This window comes from Equus caballus, chromosome 1, assembly GCF_041296265.1.
Source record: "Equus caballus isolate H_3958 breed thoroughbred chromosome 1, TB-T2T, whole genome shotgun sequence".
Classification (NCBI taxonomy): domain Eukaryota; kingdom Metazoa; phylum Chordata; class Mammalia; order Perissodactyla; family Equidae; genus Equus; species Equus caballus.
Window position 1 is genome coordinate 91,775,468 of NC_091684.1, and position 18,716 is coordinate 91,794,183.

Consider the following 18,716-nt stretch of genomic DNA (forward strand, 5'->3'; position numbering starts at 1 on the left):
CCCCCAACCCGCCCCTCGCGGGGACCCTGGACAGCTCCTGCTGGCGCCAGCCCAGAGACCCAGAGACAGAGACAGAGACAGAGACACGGAGAAACAGAGAAACGGCGACACGGAGAGGATCCAAGACACGGACCTAGACAGACACCCACCCTGACCCAGAGAGGCTCTGCCCAAGAGCTCGCTTCCCCCCCAGGAGGGCGGTGGTGCTGGAGCTGGGCCCGGGCCAGGAGGCAGGGGCCCCGGGGCTGGCGATCACCCCTGGGGCCCTAGGCCGCGCAGACAGGCTCTCAGGAGTCCCGGGCTCCCGGCATCGCTGCCCCGCCATCGCCCAGGAACCACAGACAGGCACCGGAGCTCGCTGGCGCGCTCTGTCTGCGCTTGCGTGTGCGTGTGCGTGTGCGTGTGCGTGTTGTGCGAGTGGGTGTGTAGGCGTGTGTGTGTGTGTGTGTGTGTGTGCGCGCGCGCGCGCGCCTGTGTGTCTGTGTGCCTGTGTGTGTGCGCGTCCGGGTTTGCGTGTTCCTTTCTCTCCGCTTCTTCACTCTGGCTCTTTTCCTCTTTCTGCCGGGCACCCCCGACCTTACTGAGGTGATAGAAGGAGCAGGCAGAAAAGTCAGGGCCCAGAGAACTTGGCACGAGAAAGCAGCTCCATCTACCAGACATGTAGAAGCCCCTCCCCGACGACCGACCGCAGCGTCCCCGTTCTGCTCAAGTGCCGCTGGGGACGTTGCCCGGGATCTCCCGCCCGCTAGGTCACCGACGAAGGCGCCTCCGTTTTCCCAAGAGCGCGCTCGCGCCCAGGACGGAGGGAGGAGCAGCACGGTGTGACGACGGGGAGGAAGAGTCGCGTCCGAAGGCCCGTCGGTGCCTGCCGACGTCCCGGCTCTCCCTGTCTCGAGACCTCTGGGCTTCAGGGTTCTGTGCCGCAAGGCTTTCCCGCCGCAGCCCCCGGGACCCAGGGCGCGCTGTGTGCGCTGCCCGTCTCCAGCGTTTGGGCCCTGTGGGCCTTCTTGCGTCCCACTGGAAAGGGGACCCTGGGACGGAGAGAAGACGGGCAGGGGGCGGGCTTCGGCAAAGAGAGCGACGGCCATCCACAGACGTCCGACGAGGCCCTCCGGGGCGCCAAGCTCTCCATTTTCCACGGCACGTGTCCTCGTCAGGTTCTGCCACCTCTCGCCGGCATGCGTAGGCACACCGCTGGTCTTGCGGCCCCAGAGGCGAGGAGGCGAACGCCCCGGAGGCCGAGATTGGCACCCGCGTTCTCGGCTGCTGGGTGGCCAGCACCTAGGAGAGTGTCTGGCCGGAAGCAGCCAGGCGATCGATCCCTGGGTGCTGGATGAGCCTCGGCGGCAAGAAGTAGGCTCGTGGGGAAGGACGGCGGCCGAGGCCCGGGCCCCCACCGAGGCCGCGCTCCGTGCTGAGCGGTCCGCTCCGTGTTTCCCGCTTGCGTTCTCACCAGCACTCGCCCCCGCAAGGAGGCACGAACTCCAGGACCCCCTCGCACCAGATGAGGAAAGCGCAGCTCAGGGAGGGCACGTCACTCGCGGGAGACGGCGGCCCTTGGGTTTCAGCTCAGGACTTCGGTCTCCCGAGCCTGCGTTTCGGGGCAAGGCTCCGGTCCCGCGCTCCGGGAAACTGACAGGGACGCAGTCCCGCTTCTCCCCGCAGAAGGTGCTCCTCGGAGATCAGATCCGGGGACCCGTCAGAACCACCCCGGGCACGAGCTGGCAGGGAGCGACGCGCACCGCCCCTCCCCCCCCATCCCGCAGCCCGCAGCCCGCAGCCCGCAGCCCGCAGCCCGCAGCCCGAGGAAGCGAGGAGCAGGCGATAGAGGCGCTGGGTTGGCAGGAGGGGAAACGGGGCCGGCAGGAGAAGCGAACCGCGGAGAGACTCCCTCCCAGGACGACGATGGCTGAACGGGGAGAGGAGGGAGCTTTGGGTCCTCTCTCGTCCTGCTTTGACCGGGATGTCCCCATTTTTCCACAGCGAGCGAGTATGGCTCTTGGATTCGGTGGGGAAGACGTGGTTTATCTGGAGGACTTTTCCCTTCGGGGGTTCAAAGTCCGTTCTCTGAGGCAAGGCTCCCTCTCTGCCTCCCTGTCCTTCCCATTCGCCTCCCCGGAAGCCAGCTCTCCTCCCGGTTTCCTGGATCCCTTGGCCACGGTCCTCTGTTGCAAACACAGGCAGGTGCAAAGAAGATGCGAAAGGCTGCCCGAGCCACGCGAACGGAAAGCTGAAGCCAGGGAGCCAGGAAGGGCTGGCTGCTGAGGGAGGACGTGTCCTGTCAGGAGGCTTTTCAACTCCCTCTGACAGATGCGGCCTGGAGGGGCGGGGCCCGGCCGGGGCCCTGGGGTGGTAGGGGTCGGGTGTGAGGGGGTGGGTGGGGAGGCGGGGGGAGGCGGGAAGAGAGGGAGGCCCCCGAGTGAGGGGACACCAAAAGCCTCAGCCATCAAGACTCCTCATCTTTGCATCCAGCGTTCTCAAACTCAAAACGAACGCAAGCTCATCCACCAGGAGCAACGTAGCAGCGTTTCCAAGCGAGGCAGGACCGCCCGAAGGCGAAAGCAGAATGGGATCCCAGTCAGGTGGAGCTTGAAACTCAGACCCACCCACCCCCCTACCCCCCCACCACCTCCCCCCCTCCCCCCCACCCCGGGAAGGGGGCTTCTGGAAGGAAAAGCGAGACAAACTGACAGGGACAAACTTAGGTCGGGAAAGGAGTGTTGATTGTGAATGAGCCTCTCAAGGACAAGCGAGCGGGTACCAGGTTTTAGAAGATGACCTGCAGCGGCACAGACGCCAGCAAAGGCAGAAGCCATCCCGTCTTGGGTGAGGTGCCCGAGACGCGCCTCTCTAACCCAGTCCGCCCTGTCCTTGGAGAAGCGGGCGGTGTCTGGAAAAGCCTGACCAGGTGTCTTTCCTCGGTGGGCGGGGCTGGTCGCTTTGGGACCCGTTTGGGCCTCCCGGCACCGCCGTGGAATCCGTTCCACCTGACAGGACGACTCTACCCGGCGGCTGGGGCGGCGGGGGCGGGGCGCCGAGGGAAGGGCTGGGGTGTCACCGGAGCGGGAGCCGAGCGGGTGGGAAGAGGCCGAGGCCAGAGGGAGCCGGCGGGCGGCGTGTGCGGCGTCGGGGTCCCGGTCCCGGTCCCGGTCCCGGTCCCGCCGGGCTGGCCCCGATTGGCCCTGGGTTCGGGTGGGGCCGCGAGCTGGAAGGGTTGGGCTGTGGCGGGGAGGGGTTGGGCCCTGCCCATGGGCGGCGCCGGCGGGCCCGCGGTGCGGAGGGTGGCGGGGGGGGTGGGGGAGGGCTGGCTGGAGGGGTGGGGGGCGTCCGCGGAGGACGGAGGCCGGAGGCGGCAAAAGGCGAGGGAGGCAAAAGCCTACAGCACCCGGTATTCCCAGGCGGTCTCCCATCCAAGTACTAACCAGGCCCGACCCTGCTTAGCTTCCGAGATCAGACGAGATCGGGCGCGTTCAGGGTGGTATGGCCGTAGACGCTGGCGCCTGCCGCCGGCGCCCCTAAGAAGCCGCGCCGCGTCGCCCGGCCCGCGGCTCGCGCGCGCGCCCAGGCCTCTGTGACGCGCACCCGCCGCCGCCGGCGCCCCCTGCGCCCGCGCTCGGCCTGCCGCCTTCCTCCCGCTGCTGCCTCCCGCCGCGGCCGCCTCGGGCGCGGCCAGCGGGCCAGCCAAACCCTGCGCTGCCCCGCCCTGCTGCCCTCCCAGGGCGCGGAGGCCTGGAGCAGCCCGGGGTGCGAGGAGGCGGGGCGGGGCGGGCGGCGGTGGGAAACGAGGGGTGGTGGGGGCGGGGATGGGGGCGGGGCGCCTGGCTGGGCGCTCTCCCCTCGCGGCCCGGGAACACTCCAGGCCGCCCTGGCCGCTCGGATCCGGCGATGGGTCGCAGGAGATGCGGCTGCTGGGAGGTGGGGGGCGCGGGGCACTTGGCCCGAGGCGTCGGGGCGTCGGGCCGCCGGGCCCGTGCTCCTCTGAGTCCCCTCCGGCCCGAGGGGCCTCCCAGCGGGAGCCCTGACCTCTGCGGCGCCGGCCGGGCCCCGACTTGCCCAAACCCAGGCGGAGCCACCGGCGCGACCAGAGGGCGTCAGCGGAAGCCCGCCGCGCTGCCCCTGAGGGCGCGGGGAGGCGGGGCGGCCACCCTTCCCCCCGCCAGCGCCGCCCAGGAGACCGGCACCCCGCCCCCAACCCGCCCCTCGCGGGGACCCTGGACAGCTCCTGCTGGCGCCAGCCCAGAGACCCAGAGACAGAGACAGAGACAGAGACACGGAGAAACAGAGAAACGGCGACACGGAGAGGATCCAAGACACGGACCTAGACAGACACCCACCCTGACCCAGAGAGGCTCTGCCCAAGAGCTCGCTTCCCCCCCAGGAGGGCGGTGGTGCTGGAGCTGGGCCCGGGCCAGGAGGCAGGGGCCCCGGGGCTGGCGATCACCCCTGGGGCCCTAGGCCGCGCAGACAGGCTCTCAGGAGTCCCGGGCTCCCGGCATCGCTGCCCCGCCATCGCCCAGGAACCACAGACAGGCACCGGAGCTCGCTGGCGCGCTCTGTCTGCGCTTGCGTGTGCGTGTGCGTGTGCGTGTGCGTGTTGTGCGAGTGGGTGTGTAGGCGTGTGTGTGTGTGTGTGTGTGTGTGCGCGCGCGCGCGCCTGTGTGTCTGTGTGCCTGTGTGTGTGCGCGTCCGGGTTTGCGTGTTCCTTTCTCTCCGCTTCTTCACTCTGGCTCTTTTCCTCTTTCTGCCGGGCACCCCCGACCTTACTGAGGTGATAGAAGGAGCAGGCAGAAAAGTCAGGGCCCAGAGAACTTGGCACGAGAAAGCAGCTCCATCTACCAGACATGTAGAAGCCCCTCCCCGACGACCGACCGCAGCGTCCCCGTTCTGCTCAAGTGCCGCTGGGGACGTTGCCCGGGATCTCCCGCCCGCTAGGTCACCGACGAAGGCGCCTCCGTTTTCCCAAGAGCGCGCTCGCGCCCAGGACGGAGGGAGGAGCAGCACGGTGTGACGACGGGGAGGAAGAGTCGCGTCCGAAGGCCCGTCGGTGCCTGCCGACGTCCCGGCTCTCCCTGTCTCGAGACCTCTGGGCTTCAGGGTTCTGTGCCGCAAGGCTTTCCCGCCGCAGCCCCCGGGACCCAGGGCGCGCTGTGTGCGCTGCCCGTCTCCAGCGTTTGGGCCCTGTGGGCCTTCTTGCGTCCCACTGGAAAGGGGACCCTGGGACGGAGAGAAGACGGGCAGGGGGCGGGCTTCGGCAAAGAGAGCGACGGCCATCCACAGACGTCCGACGAGGCCCTCCGGGGCGCCAAGCTCTCCATTTTCCACGGCACGTGTCCTCGTCAGGTTCTGCCACCTCTCGCCGGCATGCGTAGGCACACCGCTGGTCTTGCGGCCCCAGAGGCGAGGAGGCGAACGCCCCGGAGGCCGAGATTGGCACCCGCGTTCTCGGCTGCTGGGTGGCCAGCACCTAGGAGAGTGTCTGGCCGGAAGCAGCCAGGCGATCGATCCCTGGGTGCTGGATGAGCCTTGGCGGCAAGAAGTAGGCTCGTGGGGAAGGACGGCGGCCGAGACCCGGGCCCCCACCGAGGCCGCGCTCCGTGCTGAGCGGTCCGCTCCGTGTTTCCCGCTTGCGTTCTCACCAGCACTCGCCCCCGCAAGGAGGCACGAACTCCAGGACCCCCTCGCACCAGATGAGGAAAGCGCAGCTCAGGGAGGGCACGTCACTCGCGGGAGACGGCGGCCCTTGGGTTTCAGCTCAGGACTTCGGTCTCCCGAGCCTGCGTTTCGGGGCAAGGCTCCGGTCCCGCGCTCCGGGAAACTGACAGGGACGCAGTCCCGCTTCTCCCCGCAGAAGGTGCTCCTCGGAGATCAGATCCGGGGACCCGTCAGAACCACCCCGGGCACGAGCTGGCAGGGAGCGACGCGCACCGCCCCTGCCCCCCCATCCCGCAGCCCGCGGCCCGCCGCCCGCAGCCCGCAGCCCGCAGCCCGCAGCCCGCAGCCCGAGGAAGCGAGGAGCAGGCGATAGAGGCGCTGGGTTGGCAGGAGGGGACACGGGGCCGGCAGGAGAAGCGAACCGCGGAGAGACTCCCTCCCAGGACGACGATGGCTGAACGGGGAGAGGAGGGAGCTTTGGGTCCTCTCTCGTCCTGCTTTGACCGGGATGTCCCCATTTTTCCACAGCGAGCGAGTATGGCTCTTGGATTCGGTGGGGAAGACGTGGTTTATCTGGAGGACTTTTCCCTTCGGGGGTTCAAAGTCCGTTCTCTGAGGCAAGGCTCCCTCTCTGCCTCCCTGTCCTTCCCATTCGCCTCCCCGGAAGCCAGCTCTCCTCCCGGTTTCCTGGATCCCTTGGCCACGGTCCTCTGTTGCAAACACAGGCAGGTGCAAAGAAGATGCGAAAGGCTGCCCGAGCCACGCGAACGGAAAGCTGAAGCCAGGGAGCCAGGAAGGGCTGGCTGCTGAGGGAGGACGTGTCCTGTCAGGAGGCTTTTCAACTCCCTCTGACAGATGCGGCCTGGAGGGGCGGGGCCCGGCCGGGGCCCTGGGGTGGTAGGGGTCGGGTGTGAGGGGGTGGGTGGGGAGGCGGGGGGAGGCGGGAAGAGAGGGAGGCCCCCGAGTGAGGGGACACCAAAAGCCTCAGCCATCAAGACTCCTCATCTTTGCATCCAGCGTTCTCAAACTCAAAACGAACGCAAGCTCATCCACCAGGAGCAACGTAGCAGCGTTTCCAAGCGAGGCAGGACCGCCCGAAGGCGAAAGCAGAATGGGATCCCAGTCAGGTGGAGCTTGAAACTCAGACCCACCCACCCCCCTACCCCCCCACCCCGGGAAGGGGGCTTCTGGAAGGAAAAGCGAGACAAACTGACAGGGACAAACTTAGGTCGGGAAAGGAGTGTTGATTGTGAATGAGCCTCTCAAGGACAAGCGAGCGGGTACCAGGTTTTAGAAGATGACCTGCAGCGGCACAGACGCCAGCAAAGGCAGAAGCCATCCCGTCTTGGGTGAGGTGCCCGAGACGCGCCTCTCTAACCCAGTCCGCCCTGTCCTTGGAGAAGCGGGCGGTGTCTGGAAAAGCCTGACCAGGTGTCTTTCCTCGGTGGGCGGGGCTGGTCGCTTTGGGACCCGTTTGGGCCTCCCGGCACCGCCGTGGAATCCGTTCCACCTGACAGGACGACTCTACCCGGCGGCTGGGGCGGCGGGGGCGGGGCGCCGAGGGAAGGGCTGGGGTGTCACCGGAGCGGGAGCCGAGCGGGTGGGAAGAGGCCGAGGCCAGAGGGAGCCGGCGGGCGGCGTGTGCGGCGTCGGGGTCCCGGTCCCGGTCCCGGTCCCGGTCCCGCCGGGCTGGCCCCGATTGGCCCTGGGTTCGGGTGGGGCCGCGAGCTGGAAGGGTTGGGCTGTGGCGGGGAGGGGTTGGGCCCTGCCCATGGGCGGCGCCGGCGGGCCCGCGGTGCGGAGGGTGGCGGGGGGGGTGGGGGAGGGCTGGCTGGAGGGGTGGGGGGCGTCCGCGGAGGACGGAGGCCGGAGGCGGCAAAAGGCGAGGGAGGCAAAAGCCTACAGCACCCGGTATTCCCAGGCGGTCTCCCATCCAAGTACTAACCAGGCCCGACCCTGCTTAGCTTCCGAGATCAGACGAGATCGGGCGCGTTCAGGGTGGTATGGCCGTAGACGCTGGCGCCTGCCGCCGGCGCCCCTAAGAAGCCGCGCCGCGTCGCCCGGCCCGCGGCTCGCGCGCGCGCCCAGGCCTCTGTGACGCGCACCCGCCGCCGCCGGCGCCCCCTGCGCCCGCGCTCGGCCTGCCGCCTTCCTCCCGCTGCTGCCTCCCGCCGCGGCCGCCTCGGGCGCGGCCAGCGGGCCAGCCAAACCCTGCGCTGCCCCGCCCTGCTGCCCTCCCAGGGCGCGGAGGCCTGGAGCAGCCCGGGGTGCGAGGAGGCGGGGCGGGGCGGGCGGCGGTGGGAAACGAGGGGTGGTGGGGGCGGGGATGGGGGCGGGGCGCCTGGCTGGGCGCTCTCCCCTCGCGGCCCGGGAACACTCCAGGCCGCCCTGGCCGCTCGGATCCGGCGATGGGTCGCAGGAGATGCGGCTGCTGGGAGGTGGGGGGCGCGGGGCACTTGGCCCGAGGCGTCGGGGCGTCGGGCCGCCGGGCCCGTGCTCCTCTGAGTCCCCTCCGGCCCGAGGGGCCTCCCAGCGGGAGCCCTGACCTCTGCGGCGCCGGCCGGGCCCCGACTTGCCCAAACCCAGGCGGAGCCACCGGCGCGACCAGAGGGCGTCAGCGGAAGCCCGCCGCGCTGCCCCTGAGGGCGCGGGGAGGCGGGGCGGCCACCCTTCCCCCCGCCAGCGCCGCCCAGGAGACCGGCACCCCGCCCCCAACCCGCCCCTCGCGGGGACCCTGGACAGCTCCTGCTGGCGCCAGCCCAGAGACCCAGAGACAGAGACAGAGACAGAGACACGGAGAAACAGAGAAACGGCGACACGGAGAGGATCCAAGACACGGACCTAGACAGACACCCACCCTGACCCAGAGAGGCTCTGCCCAAGAGCTCGCTTCCCCCCCAGGAGGGCGGTGGTGCTGGAGCTGGGCCCGGGCCAGGAGGCAGGGGCCCCGGGGCTGGCGATCACCCCTGGGGCCCTAGGCCGCGCAGACAGGCTCTCAGGAGTCCCGGGCTCCCGGCATCGCTGCCCCGCCATCGCCCAGGAACCACAGACAGGCACCGGAGCTCGCTGGCGCGCTCTGTCTGCGCTTGCGTGTGCGTGTGCGTGTGCGTGTGCGTGTTGTGCGAGTGGGTGTGTAGGCGTGTGTGTGTGTGTGTGTGTGTGCGCGCGCGCGCGCGCCTGTGTGTCTGTGTGCCTGTGTGTGTGCGCGTCCGGGTTTGCGTGTTCCTTTCTCTCCGCTTCTTCACTCTGGCTCTTTTCCTCTTTCTGCCGGGCACCCCCGACCTTACTGAGGTGATAGAAGGAGCAGGCAGAAAAGTCAGGGCCCAGAGAACTTGGCACGAGAAAGCAGCTCCATCTACCAGACATGTAGAAGCCCCTCCCCGACGACCGACCGCAGCGTCCCCGTTCTGCTCAAGTGCCGCTGGGGACGTTGCCCGGGATCTCCCGCCCGCTAGGTCACCGACGAAGGCGCCTCCGTTTTCCCAAGAGCGCGCTCGCGCCCAGGACGGAGGGAGGAGCAGCACGGTGTGACGACGGGGAGGAAGAGTCGCGTCCGAAGGCCCGTCGGTGCCTGCCGACGTCCCGGCTCTCCCTGTCTCGAGACCTCTGGGCTTCAGGGTTCTGTGCCGCAAGGCTTTCCCGCCGCAGCCCCCGGGACCCAGGGCGCGCTGTGTGCGCTGCCCGTCTCCAGCGTTTGGGCCCTGTGGGCCTTCTTGCGTCCCACTGGAAAGGGGACCCTGGGACGGAGAGAAGACGGGCAGGGGGCGGGCTTCGGCAAAGAGAGCGACGGCCATCCACAGACGTCCGACGAGGCCCTCCGGGGCGCCAAGCTCTCCATTTTCCACGGCACGTGTCCTCGTCAGGTTCTGCCACCTCTCGCCGGCATGCGTAGGCACACCGCTGGTCTTGCGGCCCCAGAGGCGAGGAGGCGAACGCCCCGGAGGCCGAGATTGGCACCCGCGTTCTCGGCTGCTGGGTGGCCAGCACCTAGGAGAGTGTCTGGCCGGAAGCAGCCAGGCGATCGATCCCTGGGTGCTGGATGAGCCTTGGCGGCAAGAAGTAGGCTCGTGGGGAAGGACGGCGGCCGAGGCCCGGGCCCCCACCGAGGCCGCGCTCCGTGCTGAGCGGTCCGCTCCGTGTTTCCCGCTTGCGTTCTCACCAGCACTCGCCCCCGCAAGGAGGCACGAACTCCAGGACCCCCTCGCACCAGATGAGGAAAGCGCAGCTCAGGGAGGGCACGTCACTCGCGGGAGACGGCGGCCCTTGGGTTTCAGCTCAGGACTTCGGTCTCCCGAGCCTGCGTTTCGGGGCAAGGCTCCGGTCCCGCGCTCCGGGAAACTGACAGGGACGCAGTCCCGCTTCTCCCCGCAGAAGGTGCTCCTCGGAGATCAGATCCGGGGACCCGTCAGAACCACCCCGGGCACGAGCTGGCAGGGAGCGACGCGCACCGCCCCTGCCCCCCCATCCCGCAGCCCGCGGCCCGCAGCCCGCAGCCCGCAGCCCGCAGCCCGCAGCCCGCAGCCCGAGGAAGCGAGGAGCAGGCGATAGAGGCGCTGGGTTGGCAGGAGGGGACACGGGGCCGGCAGGAGAAGCGAACCGCGAAGAGACTCCCTCCCAGGACGACGATGGCTGAACGGGGAGAGGAGGGAGCTTTGGGTCCTCTCTCGTCCTGCTTTGACCGGGATGTCCCCATTTTTCCACAGCGAGCGAGTATGGCTCTTGGATTCGGTGGGGAAGACGTGGTTTATCTGGAGGACTTTTCCCTTCGGGGGTTCAAAGTCCGTTCTCTGAGGCAAGGCTCCCTCTCTGCCTCCCTGTCCTTCCCATTCGCCTCCCCGGAAGCCAGCTCTCCTCCCGGTTTCCTGGATCCCTTGGCCACGGTCCTCTGTTGCAAACACAGGCAGGTGCAAAGAAGATGCGAAAGGCTGCCCGAGCCACGCGAACGGAAAGCTGAAGCCAGGGAGCCAGGAAGGGCTGGCTGCTGAGGGAGGACGTGTCCTGTCAGGAGGCTTTTCAACTCCCTCTGACAGATGCGGCCTGGAGGGGCGGGGCCCGGCCGGGGCCCTGGGGTGGTAGGGGTCGGGTGTGAGGGGGTGGGTGGGGAGGCGGGGGGAGGCGGGAAGAGAGGGAGGCCCCCGAGTGAGGGGACACCAAAAGCCTCAGCCATCAAGACTCCTCATCTTTGCATCCAGCGTTCTCAAACTCAAAACGAACGCAAGCTCATCCACCAGGAGCAACGTAGCAGCGTTTCCAAGCGAGGCAGGACCGCCCGAAGGCGAAAGCAGAATGGGATCCTAGTCAGGTGGAGCTTGAAACTCAGACCCACCCACCCCCCTACCCCCCCACCACCTCCCCCCCTCCCCGCCACCCCGGGAAGGGGGCTTCTGGAAGGAAAAGCGAGACAAACTGACAGGGACAAACTTAGGTCGGGAAAGGAGTGTTGATTGTGAATGAGCCTCTCAAGGACAAGCGAGCGGGTACCAGGTTTTAGAAGATGACCTGCAGCGGCACAGACGCCAGCAAAGGCAGAAGCCATCCCGTCTTGGGTGAGGTGCCCGAGACGCGCCTCTCTAACCCAGTCCGCCCTGTCCTTGGAGAAGCGGGCGGTGTCTGGAAAAGCCTGACCAGGTGTCTTTCCTCGGTGGGCGGGGCTGGTCGCTTTGGGACCCGTTTGGGCCTCCCGGCACCGCCGTGGAATCCGTTCCACCTGACAGGACGACTCTACCCGGCGGCTGGGGCGGCGGGGGCGGGGCGCCGAGGGAAGGGCTGGGGTGTCACCGGAGCGGGAGCCGAGCGGGTGGGAAGAGGCCGAGGCCAGAGGGAGCCGGCGGGCGGCGTGTGCGGCGTCGGGGTCCCGGTCCCGGTCCCGGTCCCGGTCCCGCCGGGCTGGCCCCGATTGGCCCTGGGTTCGGGTGGGGCCGCGAGCTGGAAGGGTTGGGCTGTGGCGGGGAGGGGTTGGGCCCTGCCCATGGGCGGCGCCGGCGGGCCCGCGGTGCGGAGGGTGGCGGGGGGGGTGGGGGAGGGCTGGCTGGAGGGGTGGGGGGCGTCCGCGGAGGACGGAGGCCGGAGGCGGCAAAAGGCGAGGGAGGCAAAAGCCTACAGCACCCGGTATTCCCAGGCGGTCTCCCATCCAAGTACTAACCAGGCCCGACCCTGCTTAGCTTCCGAGATCAGACGAGATCGGGCGCGTTCAGGGTGGTATGGCCGTAGACGCTGGCGCCTGCCGCCGGCGCCCCTAAGAAGCCGCGCCGCGTCGCCCGGCCCGCGGCTCGCGCGCGCGCCCAGGCCTCTGTGACGCGCACCCGCCGCCGCCGGCGCCCCCTGCGCCCGCGCTCGGCCTGCCGCCTTCCTCCCGCTGCTGCCTCCCGCCGCGGCCGCCTCGGGCGCGGCCAGCGGGCCAGCCAAACCCTGCGCTGCCCCGCCCTGCTGCCCTCCCAGGGCGCGGAGGCCTGGAGCAGCCCGGGGTGCGAGGAGGCGGGGCGGGGCGGGCGGCGGTGGGAAACGAGGGGTGGTGGGGGCGGGGATGGGGGCGGGGCGCCTGGCTGGGCGCTCTCCCCTCGCGGCCCGGGAACACTCCAGGCCGCCCTGGCCGCTCGGATCCGGCGATGGGTCGCAGGAGATGCGGCTGCTGGGAGGTGGGGGGCGCGGGGCACTTGGCCCGAGGCGTCGGGGCGTCGGGCCGCCGGGCCCGTGCTCCTCTGAGTCCCCTCCGGCCCGAGGGGCCTCCCAGCGGGAGCCCTGACCTCTGCGGCGCCGGCCGGGCCCCGACTTGCCCAAACCCAGGCGGAGCCACCGGCGCGACCAGAGGGCGTCAGCGGAAGCCCGCCGCGCTGCCCCTGAGGGCGCGGGGAGGCGGGGCGGCCACCCTTCCCCCCGCCAGCGCCGCCCAGGAGACCGGCACCCCGCCCCCAACCCGCCCCTCGCGGGGACCCTGGACAGCTCCTGCTGGCGCCAGCCCAGAGACCCAGAGACAGAGACAGAGACAGAGACACGGAGAAACAGAGAAACGGCGACACGGAGAGGATCCAAGACACGGACCTAGACAGACACCCACCCTGACCCAGAGAGGCTCTGCCCAAGAGCTCGCTTCCCCCCCAGGAGGGCGGTGGTGCTGGAGCTGGGCCCGGGCCAGGAGGCAGGGGCCCCGGGGCTGGCGATCACCCCTGGGGCCCTAGGCCGCGCAGACAGGCTCTCAGGAGTCCCGGGCTCCCGGCATCGCTGCCCCGCCATCGCCCAGGAACCACAGACAGGCACCGGAGCTCGCTGGCGCGCTCTGTCTGCGCTTGCGTGTGCGTGTGCGTGTGCGTGTGCGTGTTGTGCGAGTGGGTGTGTAGGCGTGTGTGTGTGTGTGTGTGTGTGCGCGCGCGCGCGCGCCTGTGTGTCTGTGTGCCTGTGTGTGTGCGCGTCCGGGTTTGCGTGTTCCTTTCTCTCCGCTTCTTCACTCTGGCTCTTTTCCTCTTTCTGCCGGGCACCCCCGACCTTACTGAGGTGATAGAAGGAGCAGGCAGAAAAGTCAGGGCCCAGAGAACTTGGCACGAGAAAGCAGCTCCATCTACCAGACATGTAGAAGCCCCTCCCCGACGACCGACCGCAGCGTCCCCGTTCTGCTCAAGTGCCGCTGGGGACGTTGCCCGGGATCTCCCGCCCGCTAGGTCACCGACGAAGGCGCCTCCGTTTTCCCAAGAGCGCGCTCGCGCCCAGGACGGAGGGAGGAGCAGCACGGTGTGACGACGGGGAGGAAGAGTCGCGTCCGAAGGCCCGTCGGTGCCTGCCGACGTCCCGGCTCTCCCTGTCTCGAGACCTCTGGGCTTCAGGGTTCTGTGCCGCAAGGCTTTCCCGCCGCAGCCCCCGGGACCCAGGGCGCGCTGTGTGCGCTGCCCGTCTCCAGCGTTTGGGCCCTGTGGGCCTTCTTGCGTCCCACTGGAAAGGGGACCCTGGGACGGAGAGAAGACGGGCAGGGGGCGGGCTTCGGCAAAGAGAGCGACGGCCATCCACAGACGTCCGACGAGGCCCTCCGGGGCGCCAAGCTCTCCATTTTCCACGGCACGTGTCCTCGTCAGGTTCTGCCACCTCTCGCCGGCATGCGTAGGCACACCGCTGGTCTTGCGGCCCCAGAGGCGAGGAGGCGAACGCCCCGGAGGCCGAGATTGGCACCCGCGTTCTCGGCTGCTGGGTGGCCAGCACCTAGGAGAGTGTCTGGCCGGAAGCAGCCAGGCGATCGATCCCTGGGTGCTGGATGAGCCTCGGCGGCAAGAAGTAGGCTCGTGGGGAAGGACGGCGGCCGAGGCCCGGGCCCCCACCGAGGCCGCGCTCCGTGCTGAGCGGTCCGCTCCGTGTTTCCCGCTTGCGTTCTCACCAGCACTCGCCCCCGCAAGGAGGCACGAACTCCAGGACCCCCTCGCACCAGATGAGGAAAGCGCAGCTCAGGGAGGGCACGTCACTCGCGGGAGACGGCGGCCCTTGGGTTTCAGCTCAGGACTTCGGTCTCCCGAGCCTGCGTTTCGGGGCAAGGCTCCGGTCCCGCGCTCCGGGAAACTGACAGGGACGCAGTCCCGCTTCTCCCCGCAGAAGGTGCTCCTCGGAGATCAGATCCGGGGACCCGTCAGAACCACCCCGGGCACGAGCTGGCAGGGAGCGACGCGCACCGCCCCTGCCCCCCCATCCCGCAGCCCGCGGCCCGCAGCCCGCAGCCCGCAGCCCGCAGCCCGCAGCCCGCAGCCCGCAGCCCGAGGAAGCGAGGAGCAGGCGATAGAGGCGCTGGGTTGGCAGGAGGGGACACGGGGCCGGCAGGAGAAGCGAACCGCGAAGAGACTCCCTCCCAGGACGACGATGGCTGAACGGGGAGAGGAGGGAGCTTTGGGTCCTCTCTCGTCCTGCTTTGACCGGGATGTCCCCATTTTTCCACAGCGAGCGAGTATGGCTCTTGGATTCGGTGGGGAAGACGTGGTTTATCTGGAGGACTTTTCCCTTCGGGGGTTCAAAGTCCGTTCTCTGAGGCAAGGCTCCCTCTCTGCCTCCCTGTCCTTCCCATTCGCCTCCCCGGAAGCCAGCTCTCCTCCCGGTTTCCTGGATCCCTTGGCCACGGTCCTCTGTTGCAAACACAGGCAGGTGCAAAGAAGATGCGAAAGGCTGCCCGAGCCACGCGAACGGAAAGCTGAAGCCAGGGAGCCAGGAAGGGCTGGCTGCTGAGGGAGGACGTGTCCTGTCAGGAGGCTTTTCAACTCCCTCTGACAGATGCGGCCTGGAGGGGCGGGGCCCGGCCGGGGCCCTGGGGTGGTAGGGGTCGGGTGTGAGGGGGTGGGTGGGGAGGCGGGGGGAGGCGGGAAGAGAGGGAGGCCCCCGAGTGAGGGGACACCAAAAGCCTCAGCCATCAAGACTCCTCATCTTTGCATCCAGCGTTCTCAAACTCAAAACGAACGCAAGCTCATCCACCAGGAGCAACGTAGCAGCGTTTCCAAGCGAGGCAGGACCGCCCGAAGGCGAAAGCAGAATGGGATCCTAGTCAGGTGGAGCTTGAAACTCAGACCCACCCACCCCCCTACCCCCCCACCACCTCCCCCCCTCCCCGCCACCCCGGGAAGGGGGCTTCTGGAAGGAAAAGCGAGACAAACTGACAGGGACAAACTTAGGTCGGGAAAGGAGTGTTGATTGTGAATGAGCCTCTCAAGGACAAGCGAGCGGGTACCAGGTTTTAGAAGATGACCTGCAGCGGCACAGACGCCAGCAAAGGCAGAAGCCATCCCGTCTTGGGTGAGGTGCCCGAGACGCGCCTCTCTAACCCAGTCCGCCCTGTCCTTGGAGAAGCGGGCGGTGTCTGGAAAAGCCTGACCAGGTGTCTTTCCTCGGTGGGCGGGGCTGGTCGCTTTGGGACCCGTTTGGGCCTCCCGGCACCGCCGTGGAATCCGTTCCACCTGACAGGACGACTCTACCCGGCGGCTGGGGCGGCGGGGGCGGGGCGCCGAGGGAAGGGCTGGGGTGTCACCGGAGCGGGAGCCGAGCGGGTGGGAAGAGGCCGAGGCCAGAGGGAGCCGGCGGGCGGCGTGTGCGGCGTCGGGGTCCCGGTCCCGGTCCCGGTCCCGGTCCCGCCGGGCTGGCCCCGATTGGCCCTGGGTTCGGGTGGGGCCGCGAGCTGGAAGGGTTGGGCTGTGGCGGGGAGGGGTTGGGCCCTGCCCATGGGCGGCGCCGGCGGGCCCGCGGTGCGGAGGGTGGCGGGGGGGGTGGGGGAGGGCTGGCTGGAGGGGTGGGGGGCGTCCGCGGAGGACGGAGGCCGGAGGCGGCAAAAGGCGAGGGAGGCAAAAGCCTACAGCACCCGGTATTCCCAGGCGGTCTCCCATCCAAGTACTAACCAGGCCCGACCCTGCTTAGCTTCCGAGATCAGACGAGATCGGGCGCGTTCAGGGTGGTATGGCCGTAGACGCTGGCGCCTGCCGCCGGCGCCCCTAAGAAGCCGCGCCGCGTCGCCCGGCCCGCGGCTCGCGCGCGCGCCCAGGCCTCTGTGACGCGCACCCGCCGCCGCCGGCGCCCCCTGCGCCCGCGCTCGGCCTGCCGCCTTCCTCCCGCTGCTGCCTCCCGCCGCGGCCGCCTCGGGCGCGGCCAGCGGGCCAGCCAAACCCTGCGCTGCCCCGCCCTGCTGCCCTCCCAGGGCGCGGAGGCCTGGAGCAGCCCGGGGTGCGAGGAGGCGGGGCGGGGCGGGCGGCGGTGGGAAACGAGGGGTGGTGGGGGCGGGGATGGGGGCGGGGCGCCTGGCTGGGCGCTCTCCCCTCGCGGCCCGGGAACACTCCAGGCCGCCCTGGCCGCTCGGATCCGGCGATGGGTCGCAGGAGATGCGGCTGCTGGGAGGTGGGGGGCGCGGGGCACTTGGCCCGAGGCGTCGGGGCGTCGGGCCGCCGGGCCCGTGCTCCTCTGAGTCCCCTCCGGCCCGAGGGGCCTCCCAGCGGGAGCCCTGACCTCTGCGGCGCCGGCCGGGCCCCGACTTGCCCAAACCCAGGCGGAGCCACCGGCGCGACCAGAGGGCGTCAGCGGAAGCCCGCCGCGCTGCCCCTGAGGGCGCGGGGAGGCGGGGCGGCCACCCTTCCCCCCGCCAGCGCCGCCCAGGAGACCGGCACCCCGCCCCCAACCCGCCCCTCGCGGGGACCCTGGACAGCTCCTGCTGGCGCCAGCCCAGAGACCCAGAGACAGAGACAGAGACAGAGACACGGAGAAACAGAGAAACGGCGACACGGAGAGGATCCAAGACACGGACCTAGACAGACACCCACCCTGACCCAGAGAGGCTCTGCCCAAGAGCTCGCTTCCCCCCCAGGAGGGCGGTGGTGCTGGAGCTGGGCCCGGGCCAGGAGGCAGGGGCCCCGGGGCTGGCGATCACCCCTGGGGCCCTAGGCCGCGCAGACAGGCTCTCAGGAGTCCCGGGCTCCCGGCATCGCTGCCCCGCCATCGCCCAGGAACCACAGACAGGCACCGGAGCTCGCTGGCGCGCTCTGTCTGCGCTTGCGTGTGCGTGTGCGTGTGCGTGTGCGTGTTGTGCGAGTGGGTGTGTAGGCGTGTGTGTGTGTGTGTGTGTGTGTGCGCGCGCGCGCGCGCCTGTGTGTCTGTGTGCCTGTGTGTGTGCGCGTCCGGGTTTGCGTGTTCCTTTCTCTCCGCTTCTTCACTCTGGCTCTTTTCCTCTTTCTGCCGGGCACCCCCGACCTTACTGAGGTGATAGAAGGAGCAGGCAGAAAAGTCAGGGCCCAGAGAACTTGGCACGAGAAAGCAGCTCCATCTACCAGACATGTAGAAGCCCCTCCCCGACGACCGACCGCAGCGTCCCCGTTCTGCTCAAGTGCCGCTGGGGACGTTGCCCGGGATCTCCCGCCCGCTAGGTCACCGACGAAGGCGCCTCCGTTTTCCCAAGAGCGCGCTCGCGCCCAGGACGGAGGGAGGAGCAGCACGGTGTGACGACGGGGAGGAAGAGTCGCGTCCGAAGGCCCGTCGGTGCCTGCCGACGTCCCGGCTCTCCCTGTCTCGAGACCTCTGGGCTTCAGGGTTCTGTGCCGCAAGGCTTTCCCGCCGCAGCCCCCGGGACCCAGGGCGCGCTGTGTGCGCTGCCCGTCTCCAGCGTTTGGGCCCTGTGGGCCTTCTTGCGTCCCACTGGAAAGGGGACCCTGGGACGGAGAGAAGACGGGCAGGGGGCGGGCTTCGGCAAAGAGAGCGACGGCCATCCACAGACGTCCGACGAGGCCCTCCGGGGCGCCAAGCTCTCCATTTTCCACGGCACGTGTCCTCGTCAGGTTCTGCCACCTCTCGCCGGCATGCGTAGGCACACCGCTGGTCTTGCGGCCCCAGAGGCGAGGAGGCGAACGCCCCGGAGGCCGAGATTGGCACCCGCGTTCTCGGCTGCTGGGTGGCCAGCACCTAGGAGAGTGTCTGGCCGGAAGCAGCCAGGCGATCGATCCCTGGGTGCTGGATGAGCCTCGGCGGCAAGAAGTAGGCTCGTGGGGAAGGACGGCGGCCGAGGCCCGGGCCCCCACCGAGGCCGCGCTCCGTGCTGAGCGGTCCGCTCCGTGTTTATCGCTTGCGTTCTCACCAGCACTCGCCCCCGCAAGGAGGCACGAACTCCAGGACCCCCTCGCACCAGATGAGGAAAGCGCAGCTCAGGGAGGGCACGTCACTCGCGGGAGACGGCGGCCCTTGGGTTTCAGCTCAGGACTTCGGTCTCCCGAGCCTGCGTTTCGGGGCAAGGCTCCGGTCCCGCGCTCCGGGAAACTGACAGGGACGCAGTCCCGCTTCTCCCCGCAGAAGGTGCTCCTCGGAGATCAGATCCGGGGACCCGTCAGAACCACCCCGGGCACGAGCTGGCAGGGAGCGACGCGCACCGCCCCTCCCCCCCCATCCCGCAGCCCGCAGCCCGCAGCCCGCAGCCCGCAGCCCGCAGCCCGAGGAAGCGAGGAGCAGGCGATAGAGGCGCTGGGTTGGCAGGAGGGGAAACGGGGCCGGCAGGAGAAGCGAACCGCGGAGAGACTCCCTCCCAGGACGACGATGGCTGAACGGGGAGAGGAGGGAGCTTTGGGTCCTCTCTCGTCCTGCTT

The 18,716-nt window shown here is 69.6% G+C and overlaps 4 non-coding genes across 4 annotated transcripts; all 4 read right to left on the reverse strand.

The window, feature by feature from the left end:
- Window positions 1-3,373: 3,373 nt before the first annotated feature.
- On the reverse strand, window positions 3,374-3,492 carry LOC138919116 (5S ribosomal RNA). Its single transcript, XR_011429049.1, has one exon. It is a non-coding gene; the product is annotated as a 5S ribosomal RNA (ribosomal RNA).
- Window positions 3,493-7,548: 4,056 nt separating this feature from the next.
- Window positions 7,549-7,667, reverse strand: LOC138919117 (5S ribosomal RNA). The gene has a single exon (XR_011429051.1). It is a non-coding gene; the product is annotated as a 5S ribosomal RNA (ribosomal RNA).
- A 4,078-nt stretch (window positions 7,668-11,745) lies between these two features.
- Window positions 11,746-11,864, reverse strand: LOC138919118 (5S ribosomal RNA). The gene has a single exon (XR_011429052.1). It is a non-coding gene; the product is annotated as a 5S ribosomal RNA (ribosomal RNA).
- A 4,085-nt stretch (window positions 11,865-15,949) lies between these two features.
- LOC138919119 (5S ribosomal RNA) lies at window positions 15,950-16,068 on the reverse strand. The gene has a single exon (XR_011429053.1). It is a non-coding gene; the product is annotated as a 5S ribosomal RNA (ribosomal RNA).
- Window positions 16,069-18,716: the final 2,648 nt, after the last annotated feature.